General features: G+C 41.1%; 1 protein-coding gene across 17 annotated transcripts in view; it reads right to left on the bottom strand.

The window, feature by feature from the left end:
- ZNF366 (zinc finger protein 366) overlaps positions 1-14095 on the bottom strand; it is a 264426-nt gene that overhangs the window by 100878 nt on the left and 149453 nt on the right. For 14 of the 17 annotated variants that reach the window (XM_036225246.1, XM_036225243.1, XM_036225257.1 and 11 more), the window contains 2 exons: positions 12693-12882; positions 11700-12244 (listed from right to left, as the gene is read on the bottom strand). The gene's annotated coding sequence lies outside the window, so the exon portion shown is untranslated. The remainder of the gene's footprint in view (positions 1-11699; positions 12245-12692; positions 12883-14095) is intronic. The other 3 variants (XM_036225247.1, XM_016122106.2, XM_036225244.1) reach the window with 2 other exon arrangements.

The raw sequence follows: 14095 nt of genomic DNA, 5'->3' as shown, positions 1-14095 counted from the left end.
TGCATTTAGGGGAGCCTAGAAAAGAGTGAATATCAGATTCCTCAAAACTAAATTCTCTGCCAGAGGGAGAAGAATGTTCAGATCATCATCCCTGAAAAATCTAAAAAATAAATAAATAAAAAAATAGAAATCAAAGAAAGAAACCTCAACTTTATGGTCTTTAAATAAATCCATAATTGCTTCCCTAATTGCAAATGCTTCCTGCACCTCTTCTTAATCCTTTAAACACTAAGTTTAGTCCATTCATGGGTGAAGGCGGATAATTTAAGCATTCAATTAACAAATGTATGATGGGAAATATGCTAAACTCTTGAAATTTATACTATACAATATCTTATAATTACTGACGAGTGACAGTCTATGTTTCATAGACCACAGTTGAACAATCTGTACAATTAGTTGCAAAAATAACCAAGTCTTATTATAAAAATAGGTGTTATCTTTGGCATCTCTCTCCTCACTGCCTCCAGCTACCACCTCCCACATCCCAGCTGTCTCCTAATCCTATGAGGGTTTTTTGTTTCCCCAAAAAGCTTTAGTGGCTTCTCTGTTCTTCCTTTTTCTCTCTCTAAGGAAATCTCAGTGTTCCCAGAGATTAAAATGGATGGCCATGTGTCACAGAGAATGAAATATCTTTTCCTAATCCTTGTCTTCTGGACTGACCCATAAACCTAGAAGCTGTTTTCCTAAGACAGAAGGGTGGACTGAATGACCTGGGAAAGGCTCCTCACTTCACCCTACCCCCACCAGCAAGAAGCCAACTCCTAGTCACCATTCAGGTCTCAGAAAAAGTGCCATATCCTTTGGGAAAACATTCTCCATCCCCCAGCCAGTCAGGGTCATAACAGTAATTATCTCAGTTTGTGATATATCCTCATCTATATGGATAATGACTATCTACCTCGTGCAAAATCCATGAATATTTATATCCCAAACTGTATTTCATGAAAGTAGTAAGGAATGGGGGCTCTGTGAGAGTCTGTGGCAAGTAAATTTGGGAAATGCAGGGTTAAGCCAAATTAAGCAAATTTCTTTACCATAGGCCTTCTTGAAGCCTTTAAAATGTTAACATGTGTAATAACCACCAGTGTTTCACAAACCATATTAACCATGGAACCTTTCTTCATAACACATGTTAACATTTGGAGGAACTAGTGTTGTGTGGAATATGGTTTGATAAAGGCCAATATAAAATAAATTACAATTTCCGCCGATACTCTAACGTTATTGCAGAGTGGTGATTGTCACTGGCACACAGATTTCAAATGACCTTAAAAGCTACAGTGGAAAACCATGACAAAACTTCAGAGATAGTAAATCTCATAGAATGAGATAGTTAGGCTAAAGGTAAATTTGAGGAGAATACCCCCCAAAAACGGGAGGGACAACAAGAGTACACAATGATGGAGTTCCAATAAATGCAGAATTCATGCCAACCAGCTGAGTAAAAAGAGGACTGTTACGATCCTCCTCAGTACCTGATGCTCGTGAGGGAGAATATGGCACCTGCCGCTAGTCCAAGACAGTGGGGAAAGGAGTGGTGGTGACCTTAGGTTTTCTAGATAGCTTTCGCATAAACCTGAACCACATGGTTAACATGATAATGTTAAGTTCAAAAATGGTGAATTTCAAATTCCATGGAGTTACACTATTCGGGAACACGGCAATACACAAAATTAAAGTTGATTATTTTCAATAATATAAAATGTATAAAACATCTTTTTTTTAGCTTAAGATAAAATCATTTAAGTATCTTTTAGATGAAAACAAATCAGTACTACTGTGCGCTACTGTTACACATGTGAAGTGGAGATAGATGTTTATTGATATCCCGAAGGGCTGCCTCAGATCCTTTATGGAAATAGAGGTGTAGACTTAATAAATGAATACAGAAACAATTATTTTAAGTCGTGTGACTAATAAAGTGACTAAGAGGTTACTGTGGCTACATTATCTTTTGGAATTAATCCAGTAAGTAGGGACTTTCTTTTTTAGTCTAATTTCATAACGAGGCATGTGATCATTCATGAACAAAGGGAACTCAGAGGCGAAACCTTGTTTTGAAAATCAACAAACATTTCGTTTTCTACTTCAGCCAGGCCACTGAGATGACAGTTTTTATGGTGAGGACTCAAAGCAGCATCAAGTAAATTTTCCATTTTTATGTATGAATAGTAAAAGGAAGTAGATATTAGTAGTCTGAGAGTCTGAAAACTTTCAGACATTTGCATTATATCTGTAAACAAACTTAATCCATATTGATGTAGAATATTTCTGGATGCTATGTAAACACATATAGTGCAAGGGCAAAAGAGGAAGAGAACTTTGGAAAATGCTAAACAGTGGGGATGTGGCTTCACTGGGGCTCTCTTTTGTGTCTACCCTGGACTCTGTCTCTGGTTTAAAAGATTACTGTTAAAAGAGGGTTAATTCCAAAGGATGACTACTCTTTTAAAAAGTTCATGGGTCTTGACACTTAGATGCGAAAGCAACTTGCAAAGTCTGAACAAAAGGACAGTTAGAAAACATTGTGGTAAGGCTCTGAGTTCCTGAGATCGTGGCTATTTCACTAAGTTCTGAACTGAGGAACCTGAGTGCTGGGTGAGAAGTCAGAGAGAGAGAGAGAGTTAGTGTGGAGTGGGATGTGAACGTGTCCCCAGGAGAAGGAGAGTGGGCTGGATCTGGTGATCAAGTCCAAGTGCAGTCTGCTTTCTCGTCCCATCTGTCCCCGCCCTCCATCTTCTCAGTGTCAGGGAATTCCATCAGCAATACTTCTTGGGCCTAGCCAAGTCCACCTCACTGACTCGGGATCTACCGTCTATCACCTTAACCCCCCCCAGAGACACTAACCAGTTTAAACTCCTCCGGGGGCTTGAAAACATAAAAACTCTTTGTTTCTCCTCCCACAGGTATATGTGGATATGTGTTGTACCTCTGTGAGTGTATGTGTGTGTGTGTGTGCGCGTGCGTGCGTGTGTGTGTGTGCGTGGTATCCTTATAGCACAGGATGCTATATGAGGGTTTCTCAGGCTTTAGAAACATGGTACTGGGCTGTCTTTCCTGAGGGGGAGTGAAGAGTCACTGAGACTGGCGAGGCTTCTCCTTAACACCTCACCCTGTTGCGTGAGGAATAAGGGCCCACTATTTGTTTGGTTCCTAGTTTTTAACCAGACTGTCCGACCACTTAGCTGGGCTCTTGGGAACTTCGGCCTGCTGTCTGAGTGCCCTCTCTCAGTGAGCACTCCCCCTGCCTGTTTACATTTTTGCTCTTGCCTTCTCCATCTTTTGGACACCCCCGGTTCATATCCCATTCCAGTTCAGCAAGCCTGTTTGCTGAACGTGTCTAAACGCACTCCACTGGCCCTAGTTTCAGGATTCTAACCCTAAAACAATGCCAGAGAGATCTCTCAAGCCCCAGGAACCACAACCACCTTAGGACATTCTACGTCATTCCAGGAGAGACAAACGAGATGCCTTTCAAGATACTGCCCCCAGAACAAGAGGTGTTGTTAGCCTGAGTCTTCAGAGAAAGGAAATCTTTCCTTCTTGAGGGTACAGATGCATGAATAATTTGATTTCAAGCTTTACTATCAGTTCCAGAGCATCCTGGGCACTTACTGTGGTCACGAAACCACTGCCTCCTAACCCACTGCAGTCTGCTTCGGAGAAAGTCAAGCTCCTCTCTTTCCCCTCTCATGCTCGGCCTGGCTATTCGATCCCAAAGGAGAAGCTAGCATTGGGGCCACAGGGCTGGAACCCAGCCTTGAATCCTCCCTCTCACTTTCTGTCTTTCTCACCCACACCAGGGGCTACCATTAGTTGTGGCATAAACTGCCTCAGTAGTTTTCAATACTCCTTTCATAGTCATATTGAGCCTTTAAGTTTGGAGTCTCTTCATGTGGGACACGTCACCATGGCAGAGAGTCCCTTCAGCTCAGCTGGCAGTCATTTTACACATACTGTACACAGGCCGTCAAGCTATTGGTGAGGATGAAACTGGTAGCCCAACGAGCCCTCCATTTAGATGAGAGGTGGGCCTGGGCCACTCTCTGCTGCCGGGGATGCCAGAGACGGGGCAGGCAGACTTCTGCTCCACATCGGCCCTGAGGCATCTTGAATCTCTTTACTTATCTTCAGGGCCTTTCTTTCCTCCCAGGCTGAGCAGTAGTTTTTATTCAAGGTTCAGTTCTGGAAAGTTATGTATTTTTACAACCTATATTCTATTTCATTCAAAGTGAGTATGGCTTCATGGATTCCTATGGGACTATGTATTCCTTCAACTTAAGTTTATATTTATGAATAGGAAAAAGCCAAAGAAAAATTGCCATGGCCCTTTAGGCACCAAATGTTAATATCCACATATCTGAGAAGCAGCAACAAGGAGGCGACTTTCTGATCTTTCATTCTGAAGGGGACAGTGGGCACCATGGGAAAAACAGATGGACCACTTTCTGGAGGCTGGCCATCACTGGTCTGCACCAGGGCGCTACAAACCTAGCTCCAACGTGGTTCCCAAGCCCTAGTTCAGGCCTTCTTTCCCCACCTCCAAAGCTCTAAACTCTGAGGCATGTTGGGGGGTGACCGGTGTCAGGTGCAGCTGCCGGGATGTCTGGAGTCAGGGCCAGGCCTGGTTCCTTCTGTTCTTTATAGGCCTTAAGCAGAAGCAGCTTCATTCTCACCATCTGAGAACTGCAAAGACAGTGTGTTACCAGGGAGAGCTTCATCCTCCCTCTGTCTCTGGAGGCCCTACTATGCACAAAAGGAAGAGGCCCAGTGAGCTAAGTGAATGAATGAGTCCTCCAAATGAGATTCCTGGAGGTTATCTTACTTTCCCACTTAGAATAATCCTCAAACTATCTTAATAAATTTTCCAATGTTTCAATTTATTTCATTTATCTTCTTAAGATAAGAAAAAAAAAAGTTTTAAAATTGCCTCAATGCTCTTTGCATCAACTAGATAAATGGTGAGAGGTTAATACCTTGTAGCCTGTTTTTCTGGTATCCACTTGGGCAACCGTGTTGTGTTTAATATCAACGGGATCACTACAGGTCTCCTGGAAGGAGTTATCGACTAATTTCAGAGTAGAGATAAAAGCCTGTGAAATATGCAAAGGCATCTTTCTAATTAATTAATTCGCTGAAGAAATTTTGTTAAAATTTAGTTTCCCCATTCAGAACAAGTGCTATCCAATACCCCAAGGAGAGGGCAAGGTGGGTGATGCATGAGGCGTTAGTGAGCAGATCTGGTGATTATCCGCTCACAGATGGTGTGGCAGTCTGAGGACTTTAATCATGTTTTGATCATGTTTTGGTCTCTGCCCCATCCATTCCATAAGCCCCTTACAAAGAATCGGCTCCAAACCATAGCAGAGCAGTAGGAGGCTCTTGCTGCTTTCACGCTGGTCCCATCTGCCCTATCGCTCTTGCAGATTACTGGAATTACCTTTTAAATAGACTGCCTTCTTCTGTCCTTGTCTCTCTACAGTCTGTTCTCAATACAGCGGTCAGAGTGATCCTGTTAAAATGTGAGTCAAATCACAGAATTCCTCTGCTCAAAACCCTCTAATAATTTCCCATCTCACCTGAAGTAAAAGCCAAAATCTTCATGGCCTGCAAGGGCCTTTTCCTAACCTGCTCTCTGCCCCACAGTAATCTGACCTCAACCCTACTCTCCCCAGCCACTCCATTCTCTTTGCTTGTTTCCTTCCTACAGACTTTCTTACGGTCTCCTCAATGAGCCCTTCTTCCCTTAACACCTTGTTTAGTATCATACCCCTCCAATTTCCGCTTTATTTTCCTGAAACACTTTTAACCATGTGATATAATATCTACTTTGCACATTCACTTTGTTTATTTTTATATCTCTCCTCTACTCTACCCCCCCCACCCGCCCCACACAGACACATATTCTAATATAAGCTTTAAAAAGGCAACATTTTAGTTGATTTTCTTCACTGCTTTATCAATAAGGCCTAGATCAGCTTCTGCCGTATATTAGGCACTTATTTAATACTTGCCAAATGACTGAATGACTGGGGGCATGAGTTAGCCACTTGGAGGTCATGTGTAATATGAGCAAGCAGAGTAGGGCAGGGAGGAAGAATAGAGACATGGTGGTGATGGAAAGGGCAAGGAAGGGCGGGGATGGGGGTGGGAGAGCAGAACGAAGAAAGACTGCGAACCCCTGAGAGACAGAAAAAGTGGCCTTGATCCTCACTCACCAGTTCCCAGTTTCGACTCCCATTGGGCCTCTGACACATAATTTGTTTCCTGTCTTTGTATTGTTCACATACGGCCATAATATTACCCACTGTGTCTTAACAACAGTCTTTACCTTGAACAAGCTTGAAAGAGAGAACAGAAGAGAGCATTACAAAAGGCATTAACAGGACAGAGCACTGAGGGCCATTTTAAATAGGGAAGCTATTGGAACATGTCTTTTATCAGAGAGTGATATGCTGATTTTCACTTTAAGGTGCTCCCTTTGACTACTGGAGAGAACCCTTGTGGGGAGGCGTATTAGCCAGAGATTTCCGGAGAAGCAGAACCAGCAGGATATATGTATAGAGAGAAAGAGATTTATTTTAAAGGATTATCTCGCATGATTATGGTAAGTCCAAAATCCATATTGGAAGCCAGCACTACCTCAGACTCATTAAGATGACTACCATCCAAACCCCTCTACCCCAACCCCAAGAAAACAAGTGTTGGTGAGGATAACAACCCTTATGTGCCATTTGGGGGAATAAAAAAAAAAGGTATAGTCACTGTGAAAACCAGTATGGCGGTTCCTAAAACAATTAAAAATAGGATTATCATTTGATCCAGGATTTCCACTGGGTATATACTCAAAATGATTGAAAGTAGGATCTCAAAGAAATATTTATACATCATGCTCTTAGCAGCATTATTCTCAATAGCTAAAATGTGAAGCTACCCAAGTGCCCATTGATGAATGAATAGAAAAGCAAAATGTGATGTATACATATGATGGAATAGTATTCAGCCTTTAAAAGGAAGGCAATTTTGACGTATGCTGCAATATAAATAAACTTTGAACACATTATGCTAACTGGAATAAGCCAGTCACAAAAAGATATACTGCGTGATTCCACTTATATGAGGTACTTAGAGTGAAATGGTTTCTAGGAGCTGGAAAGAGGGACATAGAGAGTTATTCTTTAATAGGTTCTCAGTTTAAGTTTTACAAGATGAAAAGAGTTATGTTGGTGATGGTTGCACAAAATTATAATATATTTAATACCACTGAACTGTACACTTAAAGTGGCTAAGATGGTAAATTTTATATTATATATGTTTTACCACATTTTTAAAAAAATTAGAAAATAAAAAAGAAGTGATGTTTCAATCTTGAGTCCAAAAGTGGAAATTCAGGCAGTTTCTATGTTGAAGCCTGGAGGCAAAATTTCTTCTTCCAGAAGCCTCAGTCTTTGCTCTTACAGTCTTCAACTAATTAGATAAGGCCCACCCACATTATGGAGGATAATCTGCTTTACTTAAAGTCTACTAATTTAAATAGTAATCACATCTAAAAAATACCTGCACAGCAACATATAGACTGATATTTGATCAAACAACTGGGCACCATGGCCTAGCTATGTATAATTAACCATCATAGGGACTTGGGTGGAATCAGGGAGGCCAGTAAGGAGACAATTGGGATGATCCAGATGAGTAAGAATGGTAATTAGACCACAGTGGTAAGCAGAGGTAGTGATGAGAAATGGTCATATTTTAGATATATTTTGAAGGTCAAGTAACAGAATTTACTAATAAACTGAAGGTGGCACATGAGAAAAAATGAAGAGTCCAGGATGACTCTAAGCTCTTGTCTTGAGCAACGGGAATACTGTTGCCATCAACTAAAATGGGGGAGGCTCTGAGGGAGTAGTTTTCAGGGAGAGGAAGGAAAATCAAGAGTTCTGTCTCAGACCTGTTATATTAGGACGCTCACCAAATATTCAATTAAAGGTACTGAATAGGCATTTAGATATATGAGTCTAGAGTTTAGAAAGGTCTAGGTTGGAGATGAAAATGTAGTAATTTCAGCATATAGATATAGTGTTAAAGCCATGAGACTAGTGACTTCAACTACAGCCATTTTGGTATAGTGATGGGGTCAAAAGCTTGACTGGAGGGGCTTCAAGAAAGAATGACAACAAGAGATGGTAATGAATCTACAGATAATTCATTCTAAGGGTTTTCTATGAAAAGGAGAACAATAGGGTAGTTGGGGTGCACAGGAAATTGTTTAAATTAGATATATAACAGCATCTTTATATGCTAATGGCAGTGTTTCAGTAAAGAGGGAAAAGTCAAGGACTTTAATGAGTGTTGACTGTGCAAGGAGCTATGCTAAATGCTTCACAGGTGTGTGGTCATTCCTTTTTAATCATCACACAAGCCTATGAGGAAGGAGCTGTTGTTAGCACTTCACAGCTGAGAAGACTAAGGAACAGGGATTTAAAGTCATTATCAAAGTCACACAACTGGTAAGGGGCAGAGTGAGGATCTGAACTCAGGAACCATGAACCGTCTTCCTACACAGACTCTACATTTTAGCTCTCCATTTATATAATCCATTAAGGATGTGAAGTGCTATCGCAGAAGTTTTGTTTATAACGTTAGTGAATATTATGGGGGGAAATTCTGGATTATAATGGTGTTTGCAGAATCGGAGATTCTCATAGGAAAGTGTCACTCTTAAATGTTAAATGCCTGCTCTCTCTTAACTTTTATCACTTTGCATGTTTGGTTCTGAACTGCTCTGTAATCCCCCTTCTTGGGTGAATTCCAGCCAAGTGCTGTCACCTCTCTGAAGTTCTCTTTGGTCCATATGCCCAGACACTCTGCCCACATGACATTGTAGCATTATCTCCATATTTGTTCTTATATCTGTCTCCACTGCTCAGCTGCACACACTTTCAGGAAATGATCTTAGCTCATTTTGTGTGCCCAGTTCTGCTACCTGGAAATCTCTCAGTACATCTTTTTGTCAAATGATTGATCCAATTAGACAAGGCTGACATTCCTTGCTCTCATAGATCACAGATTCTCAATAAAGGGAAGGGAGAGACCCCCCCACCCCCAACACATATACACCCAAGTACATCTGGCAATGTGTGGAGACAATTTTTGTTGTCATAACTAAGGTTGGGGTTACTACGGTTATCTGGTGGACAGAAGCCAGAAATGCTATTAAACAGTCTACAACTCAGAGAACAGTCTGTTACAATACAGAATTATCTGGCTCAAATGTCAACAGTGCTGAGACTGAGAAACTCTCATAGATTAAAACAGAAAAATGAAGTCCTAAGATACATACCAAAAAATCATTTCTCCTGTTATTTTTCTCATTCTGATTATTCTTAGCCTAGGGTGAGGTAGCTGCTTACTTCATCAGGTTGTGGGTTCTTTCTCCATCAGCTCTATAGCCTAAACATCTTGCTCCAAAACTGAAATAGTTCCCTAAATCAAAGAGGCAGTAGCCCGTTACCCTTAGAATTAGGTTACATTTCCCTAATCCAATGCTGAAACAGCTCTTCAACTTCCCTTGGGAATTTACAGAACATTTAACAATAAATACACCAACACTAATTTTATATCCATTCTAGAATATATGGGATCACTTTTGTTAGTAATCTACGTACCAGTTCCCTCTAAGGCCACCAGATTCCAAAAATCTATAGACAAAAGTTTTTCCCAAGCTTGCTCTCATCTCCAACTAAAGAAATGGAAAACAGAGAAAATATTCTTTGAGTTCAGCTCCCTCCTCAGCAAATATACAGAAACATCGGGTAAACATTTTAACAACATTTGTCAAGTTTAAAAACAAAGAGAAAGCTCTAGGTGCCCAAATGAGGAAGGGCCACTTGGTGCTAATTGGAATTGAGGTTTCATGACCCAAGGAGTAAGTACACCTGACATGAGGTTTTCTTACAATTCAGGGGATTAGACTGTGTGAGGAAGAGGACAAGAGCAGAGGCCATAGGCCTTGGACAAGCAGGAAACTGAATTGACTCCTTGGACAAAGTTGAGAGTTGGAGAAATCTTTGTAGTTCAAGAACTTGGCTTGGAAGCAAGTGCTAATCTCTGTTACTGGTAAAAGAGTCAGCCTTGAAAAATCAGAACTCCCAGGCTGCTCTGCATGCAGCTGGGTGGCCAGACTTTTATATGAAATTGAGAAAAAGAGAGAGAGGGGGAGGAAGAGTTAGAGTTGAGAAACTGGCAACCCTTTTAGGACCCCATCAGATGTTAGCTGCAGGGCTGTCTCAGGAACGAACAGGATGCTTGAAGAAAATAATGTCCATTCTGAATGAGCCAAAAGCAAATAAGGAAATGCAATTTGCTCAGAGAAAATCAACTGGTACAAAAACAGGAGAAATTATACCCAAAGAACTATAAATATTAGATTAATCTACAAGTGATTTTAAAATAAACATGTTTAAAATGGTCATCAAGATAAAGAAGAACTAGAATTCATTAGGTGAATGGGGATTTTAAAGAAAAGAGCAGAGAGATTTTTAAGATAATCAAATAGAAGGTCTAATAATGAAAAAATATTTTAAAAACTAGAATCTAGATGGTGAGGAAAGCAACAGCTATAAAGAGTTTAAGAACCACCAAAACAATAAACTACCAATCATTGATGTAACTGGACTACTGAGTAGTTAAATGGGGTATAAACATTTAACTTTAAACATTTTCCTAACTACTCCTCAACAGGCTCTCGCCACACCCTCCTTTCCCATCAGGTAGCTGGTCTATAACTACTCTTGGCCAGCTTCTGTGACACTCTTAACACTTAAGGTTATTGGAACCATCTAATTTTGATGCAGTACTCCCCATTAACCACAGGGGATACATTCCAAGACCCCCCCCGCCCCCAGTGGATGCTTGAAAGTGAGGATAATACTGAACTCTATATGTACTTTGCTTTTTTCCTATACATATATACCCATAGTAAAATTTAATTTATAAGTTAGGCATAGTAAGAAGTTAACAACAATAACTAAAAATAAAATAGAACAATTATAGCAACACACTGTAACAAAAGTTATATGAATGTGGTCTGTTCGTTCACCCTTGGTTTCTCTTTCTCTCTCTCTGTCTCTCTCTGTCTCTCTCTGTCAACTAACCTGGTAACCAAGATGGCTACTAAGTGACTAACTGGTGGGTAATATATACAGGGTGGATATGCTGGACAAAGGGATGAATCATGTCCCCGGTGGGATGGAGCTGGACAGTGTGAGATTTCATCATACTACTCAAAACAGTGCACAATTTATAATTTATGAATTGTTTATTTCTGGAATTCTCCACTTCATATTTTTGGACCATGGTTGACTTAGAGGTAACTGAAACTGCCTAAAGTGAAATCATGGATAAGGGCGACTTCTGTGTTTAAGACGAGGTCTTACTTATTTAAAACCTCTTCCAAGCTCAACTCTTCCTGTCAATTCTGAAATGAGAGCAATTAAAGTCTGCTCTCTACACGGTTTCTCTTATTTTTCTTTTCTTTTCTTTTCTTTTCTTTTCTTTTCTTTTCTTTTCTTTCTTTCTTTCTTTTTTTTTTTTTTTTTTTTTTGCTTTAGAACTTTCTCCTTCTCCACCCTTCAAACTCTGGGCCAAACTCTTACCTACTCCTAGTGGCCCCTGCTGTTGGGTGTTCTACTCACAGATGGTACTCCAGGTTTTCTTACGGCGGTGTTCAGCTCCATTCCAGCCGCCCCTCTGTTGTTGAACTCCTTTTTCCAAGGGGCAGCTGCATCTCCCTTAGGACCCGTGCATACACTGTGATACTTCTGCTGGGCGGTCATCCCATCATGTAACCCAGAGGACACTCGGCAGCCCCTCAGCTCCTGCTTCTCCACTGCCCTTCGGGCTCTTTCATGTGAACACAGAGATAGCCCTTCCACGTCCTTCTAGGCCCACAATGGGTGGAGGTTCCTCCTCTTTTCCTCTCAAGCACACCGACAATTCATTGAATTTGGAATGCTCGGCGCTTTGGGCCTTTCGTGCTCACCTTTGGTGTAGCCACAATTCTGGGACAACAGGAGAGGTCTCGCTCAGCATCCTGAGCTTCCACACTGTGCCATGTCCAAATTGGCAGGAAATTGCAGCTTAGGGAGGTCAAATAACTTGCTCAACTAGTGGCTTGGAGGTCTTGGATCCCAATACAAATCTTTCTAACTTCAACACCAATGCTTTCCACCATGTTTTGCTGTAAAAAAGGATATTCCAAGTCTACAAAAGATTTGGAGGAAATTAAACAACTTCTTACCCCTAGAGAGTTCCAACAAAACTACAGCAGGAATAAAGCATTAGTGATAAAAGCAAAGGGCTTGCAAACCATGTTCCTTTGTGGCACTCAGGCCTGACACTCAGAGTCCTCTGATCTGAGGAATTTGGGGCAGTGAGATGATTAGCGGTGGAGGCACTGGGGCTCCTAGGAGAATGAGAGCAGGAGGGGAGAGGAGAGGAGAGGACTGCCTTTGGTGATCTTGAAGGTAGGCCTCAAAGGAGAGGTGGCAGGGAACCCTGTCCTCCTGCTGTCTCTGGGAGGAAAGGGTTCTGACTGCCTTCCAGGTTGTCCACATAGCTCAGGGTACAAGGAGTGGGAAGAGGAAGGCAGCCAGCATGGTAGCTCTGCCCAGGAGTAAATACTGTACCTTAGATTGGCATTTCTTTTAAACTCTCATCCAAGAAGTTGAGTGTGGCAGACTGGTTCTAGGAAGGTGAGAAATAGCCATCTTCCTTAAAGTCCAGAGCCCATGGGTGGAATGGGTATTCATATCCACAATTTGTAGATGAGGAAATCCAGGCTCATAAAATGAGCATGACTTGCCCAAAGATACACTGCTGATCAAAAAAAAAGAAAAGAAAAGAAAAGAAAAAAACAGAATCAGGACTTAATCCAGGTTGCCAAGACTAGTGTTTCACCCACTTTCAGGCTGCCTTCTCTGCTATACCTCCCTTCCTGTGTTCCTTTTGGGTTTTACTTCTTAGCAAAGGAGATATGGAGGGGTTGGGTAGGGGAATGGTAAGGAACACAAGTGATATTAAAGGAAACAATATATGTAAAAACACTTTGAAAACTATAAAGTTATATAGATGTAAGGAAGTATTACTATTAAGTGTGGAAATGGTGTATACCATTATCCTTTCCCATGATGACTAATAAGTTTAACTTTCCATTTCCCTGAGAATTTAGCATTAAGATAAGGCAAATGTGACCAAGACTAGACAGAGGAATACTTAAACTAAACATGATAAGGAAAGATTGCAGAGATCTTCTGGCAAAGAAATTGAGGAAGGAGCCCATCCCTCTAGGTGACTTCTCCTGAAAGCAAAATAGACCATGAAAACAGGTTGTGTAAAGGACATTGATCATTCAGTGAAGGCAACTCTGATTTTTTAAAAAGTGATTTGGTTAGGAGTACCACCAACGCAGCCAAGAAGGAATATTGGAGGAGAAAAAAAATAAAAGTTTCAGGAAGAATTTATCTGCTCCATGAATGAACGATTGGCCTACCTTGGGGCCATGCATAAAAGAAAGAAAACAGCATTAACCAAAGGGAAAAATCTGAGTCAGAGACACCTATGTTTCTCACTTTCCCCCCAAATCCTCAGCTGTCCAGAAAGGGAAACAACACAATTTCATTTAAGGAGATTTTTAGTGAAAAACTAGGCCACTCATCTAGCTGCTGAGGGCCATCTATTGAAGAAAATGGGGCATATTTACAATATGAAGACAGATGTATTTGCAAGTGGTTATCTGAATGTGACCCCTAGTGTCCAACTTGTGTGACATTCACAGAAGAAAATCTAGGTGGTTTGATGGGCTGAAAAACCATAGAACTGTAAAATGTTAGAGCTAGAAAGCATTAGGGAGCATCTAACCCAGCGTCCTATTTTATAGATGAATGATTAAGGCCCAAGGGTGATTAAGTGACTTGTCCAGGGTCAGTCACATGAATAGTGGCAGAGCTGGAATTGAACCTAGGTCTACTAAACCCTAGTCCAGTACTATTTTCTATACCCTTGAGAATATCTCTCATAAAATGTAGTTGGC

The sequence above is a fragment of the Rousettus aegyptiacus genome, unplaced genomic scaffold (genome assembly GCF_014176215.1).
Source record: "Rousettus aegyptiacus isolate mRouAeg1 unplaced genomic scaffold, mRouAeg1.p scaffold_m13_p_8, whole genome shotgun sequence".
NCBI classification, from domain to species: domain Eukaryota; kingdom Metazoa; phylum Chordata; class Mammalia; order Chiroptera; family Pteropodidae; genus Rousettus; species Rousettus aegyptiacus.
Note: the sequence above shows the minus strand (reverse complement) of the source record. Positions and strands in the feature narration are given on the sequence as shown.